General features: G+C 49.0%; 1 long non-coding RNA gene across 2 annotated transcripts; it reads right to left on the bottom strand.

Annotated features, from left to right (window-relative positions):
* Nucleotides 1-729: 729 nt before the first annotated feature.
* Nucleotides 730-16,197, bottom strand: LOC102397618. Of its 2 annotated transcripts, XR_329060.3 has the most exons (4): nucleotides 16,103-16,197; nucleotides 15,766-15,883; nucleotides 4,557-4,660; nucleotides 730-975 (listed from the first exon to the last, which is right to left on the bottom strand). It is a non-coding gene; the product is annotated as an uncharacterized LOC102397618 (long non-coding RNA). The 2 variants fall into 2 exon arrangements; XR_006542261.1 differs by lacking the exon at nucleotides 15,766-15,883 and having other exon boundaries at nucleotides 16,103-16,191.
* Nucleotides 16,198-17,815: the final 1,618 nt, after the last annotated feature.

The raw sequence follows: 17,815 nt of genomic DNA, 5'->3' as shown, positions 1-17,815 counted from the left end.
AGCATCTGCCACCTTGAACCAGTCATGTGAGCTCTCTGGATCTCTGTCCCCCTCGGCCCTGGGGTGGCCGGCTGGACAGCGGGTGTGTCCAGAGCCCTGACCAGCCCTGCAGCCTCCCCAAGGTGCTCACACGAGAGCAGGGAGCTGGGAGCAAGCCCACCGTCCATGGCTTCAGTGCGGGCAGCGCTGCCTCCCGAGGGACCCCCTAGGGGACCCAGCCCCAGTGTGCTTAAGGGCAGGGCAGAGTGTGTCGCAGACTGCCTGCGTTCCTCACTCCTCAACCCTGCCGATTCGAAAGCTGGACCGGCTCCAGCTTCTACCTGCTGCTCCTGGCGCGTCTCAGCCGGCATGAGACAAAGGCGAGCTCGCAAGGAGATGCGATTCAAGCTGAGTGTACAGAAACCCTCTTTTTCCTACAAACCTTCTTGATCTCAGAGTGGTCAGCGGGTGCCAATCGACTCCACAGCTGTTGGTGAGGGACAGTGCAGATACCGATTCTCTCTTCCGTAATGACCACTGCTGCTCCGCTGTCAGTGGGGAAACCAGGGCGGGACCGACACCCCCACCCCAGCAGTGACACCCCCACCCCAGGAGTGACACCCCCACCCCAACAGTGACACCCCACCCCAGGACTGCACCCCCACCCCAGGACCAATACCCCCACCCCAGCAGTGACACCCCCACCCCAGGACTGCACCCCCACCCCAACAGTGACACCCCACCCCAGGACTGACACCCCCACCCCAGGACTGACACCCCCACTTCCGCTCCACACCCTCCAGGCACCAAGTTTGAAGCCTCAGTCAGCGCTCACTCTTGCCTTTCAGCTTGACAAGCGCTGATCCTTCACAAAATGATGAGCCTTTAAAGTAACACGGGAAGGACCTCCCTGATGGTCCATTGGTTAAGACTGCGGGCTTCCAATGCAGGGGGTGTGGGTTCGATCCCCATTCAGGGAACTAAGATGCCACGTGCCTTGGGGCCAAAAAAACAAGACATAAGATAGAAGCAATATTGTAATAAGTTCAATAAAGATTTTTTAAAAATTAAAAAACAACTTTAAAAACAATTTAAAAACAGTCTCAAAAACCAGCAAGTTCTGTGATCTTCCTCTTGAGAAATTTGTATGCAGGTCAGGAAGCAACAGTTAGAACTGGACTTGGAACAACAGACTGGTTCCAAATAGGAAAAGGAGTTCATCAAGGCTGTATATTGTCACCCTGCTTATTTAACTTATATGCAGAGTACATCATGAGAAACGCTGGGCTGGAAGAAGCTCAAGCTGGAATCAAGATTGCGGGGAGAAATATCAATAACCTCAGATATGCAGATGACACCACCCTTATGGCAGAAAGTGAAGAGGAACTCAAAAGCCTCTTGATGAAAGTGAAAGTGGAGAGTGAAAAAGTTGGCTTAAAGCTCAACATTCAGAAAACGAAGATCATGGCATCTGGTCCCATCACTTCATGGGAAATAGATGGGGAAACAGTGGAAACAGTGTCAGACTTTATTTTTGGGGGCTCCAAAATCACTACAGGTGGTGACTGCAGCCATGAAATTAAAAGACGCTTACTCCTTGGAAGGAAAGTTATGTCCAACCTAGATAGCATATTCAAAAGCAGAGACATTACTTTGCCAACAAAGGTTTGTCTAGTCGAGGCTATGGTTTTTCCTGTGGTCATGTATGGATGTGAGAGTTGGACTGTGAAGAAAACTAAGCACCAAAGAATTGATGCTTTTGAACTGTGGTGTTGGAGAAGACTCTTGAGAGTCCCTTGGACTGCAAGGAGATCCAACCAATCCATTCTGAAGGAGATCAGCCCTGGGATTTCTTTGGAAGGAATGATGCTAAAGCTGAAGCTCCAGTACTTTGGCCACCTCATGCGAAGAGTTGACTCATTGGAAAAGACTCTGATGCTGGGAGGGATTGGGGGCAAGAGGAGAAGGGGACAACAGAGGATGAGATGGCTGGATGGCATCACTGACTCAATGGACGTGAGTCTGAGTAAACTCCAGGAGTTGGTGATGGACAGGGAGGCCTGGTGTGCTGCGATTCATGGGGTCGCAAAGAGTCGGACACGAATGAGTGACTGATCTGATCTGATCTGATCTGTGATCTTTCTGCTAACCAGCACGGGCATTAGGAGAAGAGACTCATCGTCTCCAAGGCTTTTGAAGTTACTGCTGGCGCTTTGGCAGGCACCTTCCTTTGGCACAGGCTTGCAGCAAAGTCCGAGGTGGCTGAGACTCTGCGAGCTTATTATTTGAACATTGACTCCAATATCACAGGATGCACTTTGTCGGGAAGGTGAAGCACGTGGCAGACCGAGAGTGAGGCCCGGGGTCTGGTTGAAACTGAGCACCGGTGCTGAGCGCAGGGCCACCCCGTCCTCCAGGCTGAGGGGACGGCTCACCCACTTCCCACCCCCGCTGCCCAAGGAAGATTATTCTCCAAGTCCCTTCTGTTGTGTGGGTGTGCATGCATGGTCAGTGGCTGAGTCCTGTCCAATGACTCTTTGCAACCTGATGGGCTGCAGCCTGCCAGGCTCCTCTGTCCATGGGCTCTCCCAGGCAAGAATAGCGGAGTGGGTTGTCATTTCCTGCTCCAGGGGATCTTCCCGACCCAGGGACCGAACTTGCGTCTTCCTGCATCTCCTGAGTTGGCAGGTGGGTTTCTTTCCCACTAGTGCCACCTGGGAAGCCTTCTCTGAGTGGCACCCAGGTGATTTTGGCTGTCAGATACTAATAGTGGATTTCTGTTTTGTTTCTCAGCCATCAGATGTAACTGATGAACGGGTGAAGAGGGGAAGGGAGGGCTAATAATGGAAGTGTTGAGCTCAGGGCCGCACCTAGAGTGGCACGTTGGGTGCTCCTCCGTCCAGGTTACCCTGCTCCCCGGGTCCTTCCCAGCTGGGTATGGAAACCTCAGGCTGCGTTCAGGTCACTCCTTCATTGAATAATGTGGCTGTGATGGTTATTGCTTCTCCTGGATTCCCGAGGAGACGCCGTGACTTAGCTACCAAGGACCTCGCTCAGCCTAGGGCACAGCAGGCAGAAAGGCCAGGGGTGGGAAGAGGGGGCTGGATGCATAGAACAGAAAGGTGGTGAGCAGGAGAGATGGTTCTCTCCAGTCCAGCTAGGAGACTGGGCTCTTTGGGGGGACATGAGCCCCATCTGCAGACACCTTTCTGAGATCCCCCCAGTAGCCTGCAGCAGGGTGTCTTCCCACTCTGGCTGGCAGCTCTGTGACGTATTCCCAGCCCTCTGCGAGTCCTGGGAATTGATTTCTGCTGGTTCTATCACTGTCCTCCCGCAGTGACCTCACAGGGACACGTGGGACGATTTTCAGCCAAAGCCTTGTCTCTAGGGGACTCAGGTGCAGCTCTCTAGAAGACGACTCCCCTCTCTCTGTCTCTCTTTAGCTCCCTTCTCTCTTGAGCTCTGCCCATCTCATCCTAGTCGCCTTCATCTCCCCAAATTCTGATCTGTCTCTTCAACTCAGTGAGACCACGAAACTATGTGGCTCCCCCTTCCCAGTTCTGGGCCTGGAAGCAGCATTCGGGCAGCATCTGGGGGCACCATAGGGCTCACCTGTTCCTCTTCTCATGATGATCAAGGTCCTTTCTAAAGTCTGAACCCATTTTTCCTATATTCTCTTTTTCTCTTTATGGAAGGAGAGGTAACGTACCCTCTGTTACCCTGTCAAGGATAACAGAGGAAGTGGAAAGCCTCTCATTTATTTTTAAAGTCTGAAGGGGGTGGTAGTTCCCCACACAAAGAACACCCCCACACACCTTCCTCAACATGTACTTTTCAGCCATGTTCTCGTGGTCCCTGCAGCAGATGTTCTAACTTCATCATCATTTGGTTCAACTTCCCTTGTGGCTCAGATGATAAAGAATCTGCCTATAATGCAGGAAATCTGGGTTCAATCCCTGGGTTGGGAAGATCCCCTAGAGAAGGGAAAGGCTACCCACTCCAGTATTCTGGCCTGGAGAATTCCATGGACTGTATTAGTCCATGGGGTCGCAAAGAGTCAGACACGACTGAGAGACGTCCATTTCATCATCATTTGGTTCTCGACCGCCTCTGTGCCCACCGAAGGATCATGCTTCCCTATCTCCCTAGAATTAGGCATCGTGGTGTGACTTGCTCTAACCAAAGAAATGTTGCTGGGAGCATCCTGTGTGCTTCCTACTGCTCCTCTCTCAGCCCGTCTTTTCCATCATGCAGTGAGAGTGTGGATGTAACGAGGCTGGAGAGCTGAAGCACATAGTGGAGAGACGGGCTGGAGGGCAGTGGGGGCCTTCAGCGGGATCTGCACGAGCAAGGAGGAGGCTCCTGCCACCTTGAGCCACTGAGGCCTGGAGTTATTTCTTACACAGCATGAACTATGCCAGTCTGAGTCTGAATGAGTTCCCCTGACCCTAGACACCCATCTACAAACAGGTTTAATGAAGCAGGAGTTTTTGAAAATATACCATAAGAAAAGCTATCAATCCACCAGAAAAAAATGAGGAGCAGGAAGAAGCAAAACTTTACAGAAGTAAACAAACCATTTTTTTTTGAGATCGAGTTCTTTTGTTGATGTGTTTGAATCACTTCCAGAAGGATCAGTCCACTATCATTCAGAAGGGTTTATACTTGCCTTGTCTCAAACCTAAACAGAATGGAAAAGAACTTCGCATCAACGGTAGATATTTGTCTACAACAGGAGACTTGACCCTCATAAACTGAAATTTTTCTGTGAGGAGCCATCCTTCCCAGTCCTCTTCTATTACATGAGGTTAGCTTTGCTTTTTTTCAGCGCCAAAAAGGAAATGCTTTTGTGGGTAAGATTTACTTCCCAGCCACCTGCAGAGGTACATTCCCTCCCAGTTTTATTGAGCTGTAATTGGCATATGACATTGTATGATTTAAGGTATATAGCAGAACGACTGACATACGTGTATATTGTGAAATGGTCACAATACATTAACATACATCGCCTCACATGGTTACAAATTTCTTTTGTCTTTTTTGTGTGATGAGACCTATTAATAGGTACTTTGGGGGCTTCCCTGGCAGCTCAGTGGTAAAAAATCCACCTGCTAATGCAGGGGACACAGGTTTGATCCCTGGTCCAGGAGAATCTCACAGGCCATGGGGCAATGAAACCGATGTACCACAACTATAAAGCTAGTGGAGGTGATGGAATTCCAGTTGTTCAAATCCTAAAAGATGATGCTGTGAAAGTGCTGCACTCAATATGCCAGCAAATTTGGAAAACTCAGCAGTGGCCACAGGACTGAAAAAGGTCAGTTTTCTTTCCAATCCCAAATAAAGGCAATGCCAAAGAATACTCAAACTACTGCACAATTGCACTCATCTCACACGCTAGCAAAGTAATGCTCAAAATCCTCCAAACCAGGCTTCAGCAGTACATGAACCATGAACTTCCAGATGGATTTACTTCCAATTTCCAGATGGAAGTTCCAGATGGAACTTCCAGAACTTCAAGCTGGATTTAGAAAAGGCAGAGGAACCAGAGATCAAATTGCCAACATCTGTTAGATCATCAAAAAAGCGAGAGAGTTCCAGAAAAACATCTACTTCTGCTTTATTGACTATGCCAAAGCCTTTGACTGTGTGGATCACGACAAACTGTGGGAAATTCTGAAAGAGATGGGATCCCAGACCACCTGACCTGCCTCCTAAGAAACCTGTGTGCAGGTCAGGAAGCAGCAGTTAGAACTGGGCATGGAACAACAGACTGGTTCCAAATCGGGAGAGGAGTATGCCAAGGCTGTATATTGTCACCGTGCTTATTTAACTTACATGCAGAGTATATCATGAGAAATACTGGACTGGATGAAGCACAAGCTGGAATCAAGATTGCTGGGAGAAATATCAATAATGTCAGATATGCAGATGACACCATCCTTATGGCAGAAAGTGAATAACTGAAGAGGCTCTTGAAAGTAAAGAGGAGAGTGAAAAAGTTAGCTTAAAACTCAACATTCACAAAATGATTTCATGGCTTCCAGTCCCATCACTTCATGGCAAATATATGGGAAAACAATGGAAGCAGAGACTTTATTTTTCGGGGCTCCAAAATCACTGCAGATGGTGACTGTAGTCATGAAATTAAAAGACACTTGCTCCTTGGAAGAAAAGCTATGACCAACCTAGACAACATATTAAAAAGCAGAGACATTACTTTGCCAGCAAAGGTCCATCTAGTCAAAGCTATGGTTTTTCAAGTAGTCATGTATGTTTGTGAGAGTTGGACTATAAAGAAAGCTGAGCACCAAAGAATTGATGCTTTTACATTGTGGTGTTGGAGAAGACTCTTGAGAGTCCCTTGGACAGTGAGGAGATCCAACCAGTCCATCCTAAAGGAACTCAGTCCTGAATATTCATTGGAAGGACTGATGCTGAAGCTGAAGCTCCAATCCTTTAGCCACCTGATGCGAAGAACTGACTCATTTGAAAAGACCCTGATGCTGGAAAAGATTGAAGGTGGGAGGAGAAGCGGACGACAGAGGATGAGATGGTTGGATGGCATCACCGACTCAATGGACATGAGTTTGAGTAAGCCCCAGGAGTTGGTGATGGACAGGGAAGCCAGGCATGCTGCATGCAGTCCATGGGTCGCAAAGAGTCAGACACGACTGAGTGGCTGGACTGAACTGGCCACAACAATGAGCCTGTTCTCTAGAGCCTGGGAGCTATGGCTACTGAGCCCGCACGCTTACAACCCGTGCTCTGCAACATGAGAAGCCACCACAATGAGAAGTTCATTCACTGCAACTAAAGAGTAGCCCCCACTCACCACAAGGTAACAAGACAAAGCCCATGAAGCGACAAAGACCCAGCACACAGAATAAACAAATAAATAAAAATAAAACAGCAATGTAAAAAAGAGGTACTTTTGATAGCAGCTTCTAACTTGCTTCCAAAAGAGGAATTCTTAACCTATGGTCCGTATATCACTAGAGGATGTGTGACAATGAATCACATGGAATTGTAAACAAATTATATGCGTATTTTACATTTTTTTCTGGGAAAAGGGATTTGCACCTTTCATCATATTCTTAGACGTCTGGGTGACTCACTTTAAAGACAAAGTCAGTTTCCTCACCTAACAAGACTCTCATCTCACATTTCGTCAGCTGAATCCTGTTCTTTTTCTCGTAATTGCTTCTTCTTATTTTTTCTTTTTCTTATAATATGGACACTGAAGGAATGTCCTGAGAGGGAGGGCTGAGTAATTTCACAAGTGGATGGGCGGTAGTTTCCACTTGGCCCTGGAGGTTCTGGGTGATCACCCAGGTCAGCGGTCTGAGCCGGATGCCTGATTTTGATCCAGCAGGCTTTATGCAAAATCCCCAGGGGCCCTTCAGGCTCAGCACCAGCTTGTTAAGTGATGGCAGAGCAAAGACCTACTGTCTTCCTTGGCCAAAGGAGGGAGAAATGGAAAGTCGTCCAGCCTTGAGGAGAAAGGAAAAGTCCTTCCTTTCACAGCGGTTTGACTCAGTGTGGGGTTTTGGATTTTTGTATGAAGGGTGTTGGGATGGGCAGGACATGTTGTGGCAGAGAGAATGAAAAGCGAGGGGAAAGCAAGCTCTGAGTATATCCTCACTACCTCCTGGGGAGTCCTGGCACCAAGAGGCAGAGAAAGCTTATTTAACTCACTGTGAGCAAACTTCCGGATATACAGAGACAAACAAACCTGACTGTCTAATCAACACTGCTGTCTAAAAAAATGCATGTGAGCCGCTGGGGGCCTCCTGGGCATTGAGAAGCAAGTCAAGCTGAAAATAGCCACCGTGACTGGAGACCCTCTGCTCCCTAAAGGCCACTTAGGAGCTAGGCGTGGAGTCTCGGTTCACGCATTACAAATATGCCTAAAAACTGAAGGAGGAAACAGACAGAACAGGCTCCATCTCGAGAGCAGGACTCCATCTTGGGCCGGACTGTGGACCTTGAGCTCTATGCCCAGTATCTATGGAAACGACATACCAACTGGAAAACCAGGCCCCCCAGATGGAAGAGCCCCAGGGCTCGTACCTAGACTCTCTGTTGCCTAAAAGAATACCCTAATTATCTGTGTAACCGAATAGAATCATAAATTCTATTATGATTATTGGGGTATGACCACAGGCCTATTGATAATTGTCCGCTGTTAACTACCTAGGCTTAAGGCATACGAATCACGGGTTAACTTTGATTGTATCTTTCTTTTCCTTTGTTCAGACTAGTTTCAGGGAATTTGGGGAGGTGGGTTTGGGCATGTACACTTAGGGTATATAAGGTTTTCAGAAAAAGTGGTCAGGGTCCTTGGCTAGGAGGAGACTCTGCCTTGGGCCCGCCGGTGTAATAAACTGCACTCCGCTATCCGCATTGTCCTTCTGAGTGAGTTTGTTTCCTGGAACGCGTGGCTACAACATTCGGTGCATGGGCCAGGAAACTCCTCACTTTGAGGAGACAAGTCCCATTTGGGACTACTCTGAGGCCTTGCAGCTCGAATATTCTAGAGGCGAGAAGGCGCCTTGCCCTTCTGGAAGGATTCTGCTTCTCAATGGCCGGACTTTTCTTGTTAGCAGGTAGTAGATGGCAGCAGGGGAACTGAGCACTCAGATGAGGAGGAACCCACCTGGTGGGGTGGAAGTGGGGGCCTGACCATCCCCCTGGGAGGGATTAGAAGGGGCACGGACCCACAGGACCCTGGAGTAGGCAGGCAGCAGCGATTGCTTGGTACACAGGTTGACGAGCGTGTTAGGAAGGAAATTTGTGAAGGTCATTTAGGAGGTGGTGTCCACGCCGTCTTGGGGAAAATTACTATCAAGCAATTGCCAGGGGATTTTTAGGAGAAGAAATTTGGTTTTTGTGTGCTCGTATTCTGCCCTCCACAAGGAGGTGTCCCATCTGCTATGAAATTCTTGACCCCCTCGGAATTGTCAGGCCAGAAGGAGGGGGATATATAAGTGAGTACAAATTGGCTTTTCCAGAGACGGCCTGGGACGTGGGATATTTAACCCATGTGTATTTTCATCCACACCTGATCAAGCCCACCAAGGCAGAATGGACTTTAAAAATTAAGGGAGAAACAGTCTTGGACCACGTGGTTATCTGGTTCGGCTGTGCTGACTGGCAGGTGAAAACACGCCAATTCCCCTTCTCCCTCTGGGATCTGGCAGGTAAGGCTCTTCTCATTCCAGTTAGGAAGGAGGCAGAATGGCAATTTAAGTGTCATTGAATGGAAATATCAGAAGTACATAGGGTACTGAGAACTTCATAGACAGAACAAAAAGGAAAAGTAGAAGAAGGTCTGAGAAGGTAAGCAAGATGGGGGGAAGTGAATCCAAGGCAACTGTATTGGAGTGCAGGATTAAAAATTTAAAGAAGGGATTCAGAGGAGACTATGGGGTGAACATGAAGCCTAACAGCCTCCACATTCTCTGTGAGGTCGAATGGCCCCCTGTGGGAGTAGGAGGGCCACCAGAGAACACCATGAACTTAAAGATAGTGGAAGCAGTCTATACAGCAGCCACAGGAGAGCCAGGACACCCGGATCAATATCCATATACCGACTCATGGCTAGGGTTAGCTCAAGACCCTCCTACTTGGACAAGGTTCTGTATCCAGACGGGAAAGGGAAGAATATTAATGGCACAAAAATTGACTGATGATAAAAAAGGAAATTCTACAGGATTTGGACAGGGATGACCTGACCCCTCCCCCATACTGGATAATGACACGCCTGCCTCCCAGTGCTCCACCAGGACCGGAGGCGCCTTAATGCCCGATCCAGGGCCAGGGGAAGTCCTGCAGCAGCCACTGCTCTTCCACCAGCTCTCCCGGAGTTCATAGAGCCGCCGTTTCGGCAGGCTCCAATCCCAGAGATGGAGACCTCTGGTCAGTGCCCCCAGAATTCCACCTCAGCTGGACCTCCTAGATTGTATCCACCTCTCCCGGTGAGTACTGATGGGAAGGGGGAAGAAAACACAGCAATTAGATAGAGGCTGCTCTCCACCAAGGGACAGGGGGAAAGAACCCCACTACAGATGCCCCTCAGACAGCAACAACAGCCTCCAGTTCAGGACACTCTCCACTGTACTCAGGGGAGCCACAAGCCATGATTAGGCTAATGGAGACTATTTTTTGAACCCACCGCCCTACATAGAATGACATAATCCAACTACTTGTCTCCCTCTTCAGCACTGAGGAAAGACACAGGATCCTAACTGAGGCCCAAAAATGGTTAAGAGCAATGGCACCTGAGGGTTCTGCAAACCCGCAGCGGTGGGCAGAACTAGCCACCCTGGATGAGAGGCCCAATTGGGACTGTAACACAGAGGAAGGCGGAGGCACCTGGAGAGATATCGGGAGGCTATTTTACAAGGTCTCAAGAGGGGGGCCCGAAAAGCTATGAGTATTGCAAAACCCTCCGAAGTGATTCAAAGGGAAGGCGAATCACCCTCCGAGTTCTGCGAGACTAGGCGAAGCCTATAGACTTTATATGCCAATAGACCCAGCCAGAGGCTCCTGGGTCTCAGATGGTGATAAATGCAGCCTTTGTGTCTCTAGCCTACCCTGAAAATGTCAGATGGGGGGGACACCAAGTGACTCATGAATTTTTATACATCCCTGAATGCCCAGTACCCTTGTTAGGAAGAGACTTGCTGTCTAAATTGGGGGCACAAGTCACCTTTCCCCCCACGAAAGACCCACTGTTCGAGTGGGCTCAACCACCTATTTACTCGTCCTCTCAGTAACCCCTCAAGATGGATGGAGGTTGCACGATCTTCCAGAAGGGAAATTGGACACGTTAAACAGACGAGAGAGAGAGTTAACTCAACAATTCCCTGAGGTCTGGGCGGAAGACAACCCAGCCCAGGCTTGCAAAACAAGTCCCACTGGTAATAGAACTCAAACCCAGTACAATGACGTCAGCACCCGCCGTGGGCCTGCCAGACCTCGCTAAGCCGTTTACTCTTTACCTGACTGAAAAGACGAGGTGGCTAGGGGAGTGATGTCCCGGACTATGGGGACATGAGACAGACTGTGGGCTTATCTCTAACCAGCTGGACAGTGTTTGCCACTGGGTGGCTGGGATGCTTACGGGCAGTTGCTGCGGTTGCCTTACTGGTCTGGGAGGCAACCAAGCTGACTTTGGGCCAAGATTTGTTTGTAAAAGTCCCGCATGAGGTCAACACTCTCCTGCGAGGGGACCCCCAAGAATGGCTGTCAACATCCCGGATTACTCAATACCAGGGACTGTCATGTGAGACCCCCATGTTACTACTGAGCCTTGTCAGGCCCTGAATCTGGCCACTCTCCTTCCTGTGGGAGAAGGTGGGCCCTCACATGATTGCAAAGAAATACGCCGGCAGACCTGACTTGAGAGACCAGCCAATCCCAGACCCAGATTGGGTCCTGTACACCAATGGCACCAGCCTGGTAAGACAAGGACAGTGACTGTCGGGATATGCAGTAGTCATGGAAGAAACCGTCGTTGAGGCTCGCTCTCTGCCATCACGCTGGTCCGCTCAACAGGCCGAACTATATGCTCTAATCCAGGCCCTCCAGCTGTCCAAAGGTAAGAAGACAAACATTGACACAGACTCCAGGTATGCTTTTGCCACACGACAGGGCTCTGTATAAGGGAGAGGCCTCTGACAGCTAGTGAAAAAGATATTAAAAATAAGGAAGAAATTAAGACCTATTAGATGCTGCCTGGGAACCAGAAAGGGTTGCAGTCATACTCTGCTGAGGACATCAAAAAGAGGATACCCCCCGGACTCGGGAAACAGACTGGCAGATAAGACCGCTAAGCAAGCAGCCGAGGGCTTGGGGGTGACAAGTGAAGTCGCTATTAAAGCTCTCATATTGGCGGAGCTACCCGAGCTAACGCTAGACTCTCCAAAATACACTGAAGCCCAAAACCAACTAGCCAAAGCAGAAGGGGCCATCAAGACTGAAAGGGGATGGTGGGAATTTCCAAGTGGCAAATTATTGGTACCAGAGGAGCTGGCACCCACTCTGGTAAGCCAAACACACCAAGCGACCCATCTAGGCCCTGATAAACTGGAAGAGCTAATTTGGAAGTATTTCTTGGTTCCCCGCCTCTCTTCGCTATGCAGGACAGAATCTCAGAACTGCACCTCCTGCTCACAGGTCAATGCTGCCTCGGCACAGACAGGAACCTCCAGGGATTCAGCTAAAAGGCACACTGCCCTTTGAACACCTGGAAGTGGACTTCACTGAAATGAAACCTCACCGACACTACCATTACCTGCTGGGCATGGAATGTACATTCTCGGGATGGGTAGAAGCTTTTCCTACCCGGACTGAAAGCGCATCAAAAGTAGCCCAGTGCCTGCTTAGGGAGATAGTTCCCAGATTTGGATTTCCTACCAGCATTGGATTGGACAATGGCCCCGCTTTTGTAGCTGATTTAGTATAACAAGTAAGCAAAACTTTAAACATGAAGTGGAAATTACATACAACATACAGGCCCCCGAGTTCTGGGATGGTGGAAGGAACCAACCGGACACTTAAAGAGACCCTCCAAGTGGATCTTAGAGACTGACTGCTCCTGGGTGGACTTGTTTCCGACGGCTCTGCTCAGACTCAGGGTGACCCCACAGTCCCATGGCTCTTCTCCGTACAAAACTGTGTATGGGAGGCCCCCTCCCATGATAAAACAGATGTCAACAAATTTGCCTCACGTACAGGGAGATGAGATTTCACAGCAGATGGAAAAACTGGGTAAGGTAATAAATCAGGTAACTAAGTTTGTACAAGGGTGCCATTCCCCCTTGGGGAACGGATTCACGAATTTGTGCCCAGGGATCAGGTGTGGTCAAGGACTGGAAACACAACTCCTAACCAGCCCTGCTACAGTTAAAGTTGCAGGCGCACTCCCTGGATCCACCACATGAGGGTGAAGAGGGCATACCACGAGACCCGGAGGACCCCACTGATCCCCATGAAACCAAGATCATCTTAAAGAAGAAAAAGAGATGAAGCTCAACTGCTGCTACAAGGACTTGCTGGTATCATCTCGAGACTAACCATAGTTTCAGTACAAAGAGGGACCTGTGCTATAATTAAAGTTGAATGTTGTGTATATATTCCTGATTTATCTGGCTATATATCGGCCACCCTAGATGACATGAAAGGTCAGGTAAAAGTTATGTCTGATGATAATCTTCCTTTTTGGACTTCAGTCCTATCTTGGGTGAAGGGTGATTGGTGGAAAACTATATTTACCATTGTTATAGTTGCCTTGATAGTTCTGCTTTGTGGACCCTTTATTTTACAATGTATTATGAACTCTGTAACCCAAAGGTTGATGTCGTTCTCCCAAACTGGAGGTCGGAGAGTCAGGGTGCAATATATCCCTATGAATGATGCTCATACTATTTGTTAAGAGCATCAAGAGTGGGGAATGAAGGAGGAAACAGACAGAACAGGCTCCATCTCGAGAGCAGGACTCCATCTTGGGCCGGACTGTGGACCTTGAGCTCTATGCCCAGTATCTATGGAAACGACATACCAACTGGAAAACCAGGCCCCCCAGATGGAAGAGCCCCAGGGCTCGTACCTAGACTCTCTGTTGCCTAAAAGAATACCCTAATTATCTGTGTAACCAAATAGAATCATAAATTCTATTATGATTGTTGGGGTATGACCACAGGCCTATTGATAATTGTCCACTGTTAACTACCTAGGCTTAAGGCGTACAAATCACGGGTTAACTTTGATTGTATCTTTCTTTTCCTTTGTTCAGACTAGTTTCAGGGAATTTGGGGAGGTGGGTTTGGGCATGTACACTTAGGGTATATAAGGTTTTCAGAAAAACTGGTCAGGGTCCTTGGCTAAGAGGAGACTCTGCCTTGGGCCCGCCGGTGTAATAAACCGCACTCCACTATCTGCATTGTCCTTCTGAGTGAGTTTGTTTCCCAGAATGTGTGGCTATAACAAAACCACAAACCGTGGGACGTTTTTGTAGCACAAAAGCCATTTCTTCATGGAGAATCAAGCAGACTACCTCTTCTAACTTTAAACTCATATAATGTCATATGTCAGTTACATCTCAGTAAAATTGGAGGGGAAAACGTGACTGGGAACCTTAACTGCTAAGACATTTCCATGGGCACTAAGAAAAGATGCAAAGCTAACCTTGTGTAAAAGAAGAGAATCAAAGACAGATGTTGCCTCACAGAAAAATTTCAATTCACCAGGAAGTCACGGAAGTAAGGACTCATAAGATGGATGTGAGCCAGGTGACCTGAGGTAACAGCTCCTTTATTCTTTTTACTGTGCTCACTAAACTGTGGCAGATCCTTTCTTTTTTTTGGCTGTGCCACTGGACATGCAGGATCTTCCCCAACTAGGAATTGAACCTGTGCCCCCTGCAGCGGAAGTGCAGTGTCTTAAGCACTGGACCACCAGGGAAGTCCCAGATCTGTCAGAGAAGTTATTTCGTGTTCACTTTTGTGGTTGAAATAGTCACATAGCTTGATCTGTAAAAAATGCCGTTATATTGTTTTGGTGACTGTCAGCTTTTTATCTGACGAGTTTTCTTCCACACTCCCTGTAGAAACATGTCCACTGGGGACAGCGACATGGTGGCCTCCTAATTCCAGAGCTAAGTTGAAAATACCAGTGATCTGTGTATTTGTTAGCAGAGGAGGAAAACCATGTAAGCCTGCTGAGTTTGTTAGCACCCCAGTGAAAAAACAAATTCTGTCAAATAGATAAAATACCAAATTAGAGGGTCAGAAGGCAGTGTCGCCAACAGAAAAAACCAGCAGATGAGACATTTGGAAAACCTGGTATTTAGTAAGTCCGGTCGGGGCTTTCGCATTCAATGAGCAAGTCAGAAATCATTGCTGTCCTCTCCATGTCCCCATGATTTCTTTGGGAGGAGATACATGACATCAGGAACAGTTAAAATAATTTATAACTGTAGGCAACATTAAGCTTTATGCTAAAATAACCAGATGATCAGATGCTGGCTGTATTAGACACAAGCCCATTCATTCCCAACCCCTTTCTCTCTTGTCCATTTCAACTGAAGAGAGAGGGAAAGTCTCTCAGGGGGGGGGGGGGGGGGGGGCATGTGACACAATTTGTTAGGGGCTTCTGGGGAAGCTTTTTAGATACCACTGACCTAGATTCCTCTCTTCTTTCTACCTTGGATATTAGTGTGATGCCTGGAGCTGAAGCAGCCATTTTGTGATCATGAGTCAACAGGCCACTGTGTTAAGAATAAAAGAAAAGAAAGAAGGGAGTCACCTTGATCTTTGATGACATTGCTGAACTGCTACCCTAACTCTAGATGCTCTACCATGAGACTTCTTGTTTATTTTAAGACTTTTATACGTGAGTTTTCTGTTACTTCCAGCCAAAGCATTCCTAAGTACCTCTGATATATTAGCTATAATATGCTGTTACTGAGGAATTTTTAAGTTGAAAAAGCACAGTTTATTTTAGATGTACATTTTATTTGTAAAATTTGTAGTTTATTTAAAATTTATATTATTTTTAATTTCCTAAAATTTATATTTTGAAACTTTTCAAACATAGAAAAACAGAAACATAAGGTTTCTCCTTTCTTACACACCCACAGGATGGGGTCAGTATCCAGCCTCTGCCTGCATCTAGCCAAAGATGGGGAGCTTACTTCTACACAGGCAGTCCCCCCTTTTTTAAACTATAACACGCATCTGATTGCTAAAAAGTTCTTCTGGATGTGGAACCAAAACTCACCCCTCTGTAACTTTTTTCTCCACGCTCTTGGAGTGACGAGGTGCAGAGGTCTTAATATTAAACAGTGGCATTTTCCTCCATGGATGGGTCTTGTAACCCCCTCAGGAAAAGGGTGTTTCTGGAGAAGAGTTAAGGATAGAAGGGAAAGAGACACCCCCATACTGAAATGGGAGTGCTGTTGAGAGGCCTGCTCTTCCTCTTTGGCAGGAATGCTGCGGGGGAGGGCTGGGCAGCTGACCCTCCCCCCTCCCCCTCCCCCTCTTCCCACCCCACCCACCTACTGGCCCAGCTCTTACGCAGGGCGTGGAAGGGCCGGGGGTGGGGAGAGGGGGCAGACCTTTGTTGTCAGAGCTTCTTCGGTTAACTGAACAGCCAGATTCCACCCTGAACAGCGACCCGGCCCCTGGAAAAGGCTCTCCCTGAGTGTGGAACTGAACCGAACAATGGACAGGCAGGTCCTAGCTGTTCTTGGCTTGAGAAGGGCCCCGCCCACACCCCCCACCGGTGACAGGTGCGCCTCGGGTTGTTTTTCCCGTCATGATGTGGGGCAGGGCCCAAGGTTGGACTGGCAGCGGGCACACCTGTGTGCGGAGCTCCGTCTTGGCCAGAGCCGCGAATACAGCTCCCCTGGCTCTCGGGCCCACCGGGCCTGTCTCTGAACGGACCCATCGGCCTCAGGGGTCGCTGGCTTTCAGAAGGAGACCCGGGGGGAGGGCAGGGGCCACACAAAACCACCTGAGACCCTGAGTCACCTGGGCTCCGGGCGCACCACGGCTGTGGGGTGGCCGAGCTGCCAGGCAGCCTGACGGGGTTCAGCCTGTGTCTGGGAGGCTCCGAGGGGTCACGCTCTTGGATTGTGAGGAAAACTGATGAGAGCCCAGACTCAGCTATCCCCCCGTGAGGTCATAAGTCCAGTTGTGTGTGTATGTGTGTGTGTGTGTGCACGCGCACACAGATCAGTGCCTCATGCTCCCTGTTTACAAAAGATAATAACCTAATAAAATGAACCTCCAAGCAACCCCTCCTATCAACGATGTCCAACCCCAACCCCACGGCCACAGCCAGCAGAGTGAGGCACGCTTTCCTGGGGTCCTGAGCCGGGTGACCCCAGACCTCACCTGCACTGCAAGGCTTCCCAACCCCAGTGGGGTGGACAGTAGCCAAGACACACGGCCATGTCTAGGAAGGTGAAGCCAGAGAGCTAGAAGGACCTCACGGTTGGACAGCCAGCGGGGGCCGCCTGCGATGGAGAACACAGACGGACCTCCCACTTCTACGGCTGCAGCTGCTCAGTCCTTCTCTTGTGTATTCCAGGTCTAGCCTCTGGCAATGAAACGCAAAGGCCTGTATCATCTGAGCTGCCATTGGCCCAGTGTCTACGTGAGACACTTGGTTTCCAGGCCAGTTGCACGCGGGTGTCCACGTGTCCTTCATTCCTTCACTCAACAGGGACTCCAGGATGCCAGGTGCTGGGTGTCCAGCAATAACTGTACAGACATGGCCCTGAAATGTACAGTGGGCGGCAGCAGGGATGGCTGACGCCAGCGTAGTGTCACTGTGGGGCACAGTGTGTGTGCCCAGCGCCTGCTGGTCCACACCCTGTGTGTGTGTGTATGTGTGTGTGTGCGTGCATGCACGCGCGCATGCTCAGCCATGTCTGACTCTTTGTGACCCATGGACTCTAGCCCACCAGGTTCCTCTGTTCATGGGATTTCCCAGGCAAGAACACTGGAGTGAGTTGCCATTTCCTTCTTTCTCCAGGGGATCTTCCCGACCCAGGGATTGAACCCGCGTCTCCTGCACCTCCTGCAGGTGGATTCTTTACTACTGCACCGCCTATCTTAATGCTCACAGCGTCCTTAATTCTCACATACAAAAGATTCAGAATCAGCAGCAGCCAAGTTCGGCTCGTTGCTCGAGGCTGCCCCACTCGGAAAGTGTGGCCCTAGGATTCAAACCCAGCCGAGTTTGTGCATTTAAGGTTTGCTTGGTTCTGTCTGGTGAAGGTGACCAAGTAAAGCACAGATGTGTGGAGTCAGATGAATCCCTG

The sequence above is a fragment of the Bubalus bubalis genome, chromosome 10 (assembly GCF_019923935.1).
Source record: "Bubalus bubalis isolate 160015118507 breed Murrah chromosome 10, NDDB_SH_1, whole genome shotgun sequence".
In the NCBI taxonomy this organism is placed as follows: Eukaryota; Metazoa; Chordata; class Mammalia; order Artiodactyla; family Bovidae; genus Bubalus; species Bubalus bubalis.
Note: the sequence above shows the minus strand (reverse complement) of the source record. Positions and strands in the feature narration are given on the sequence as shown.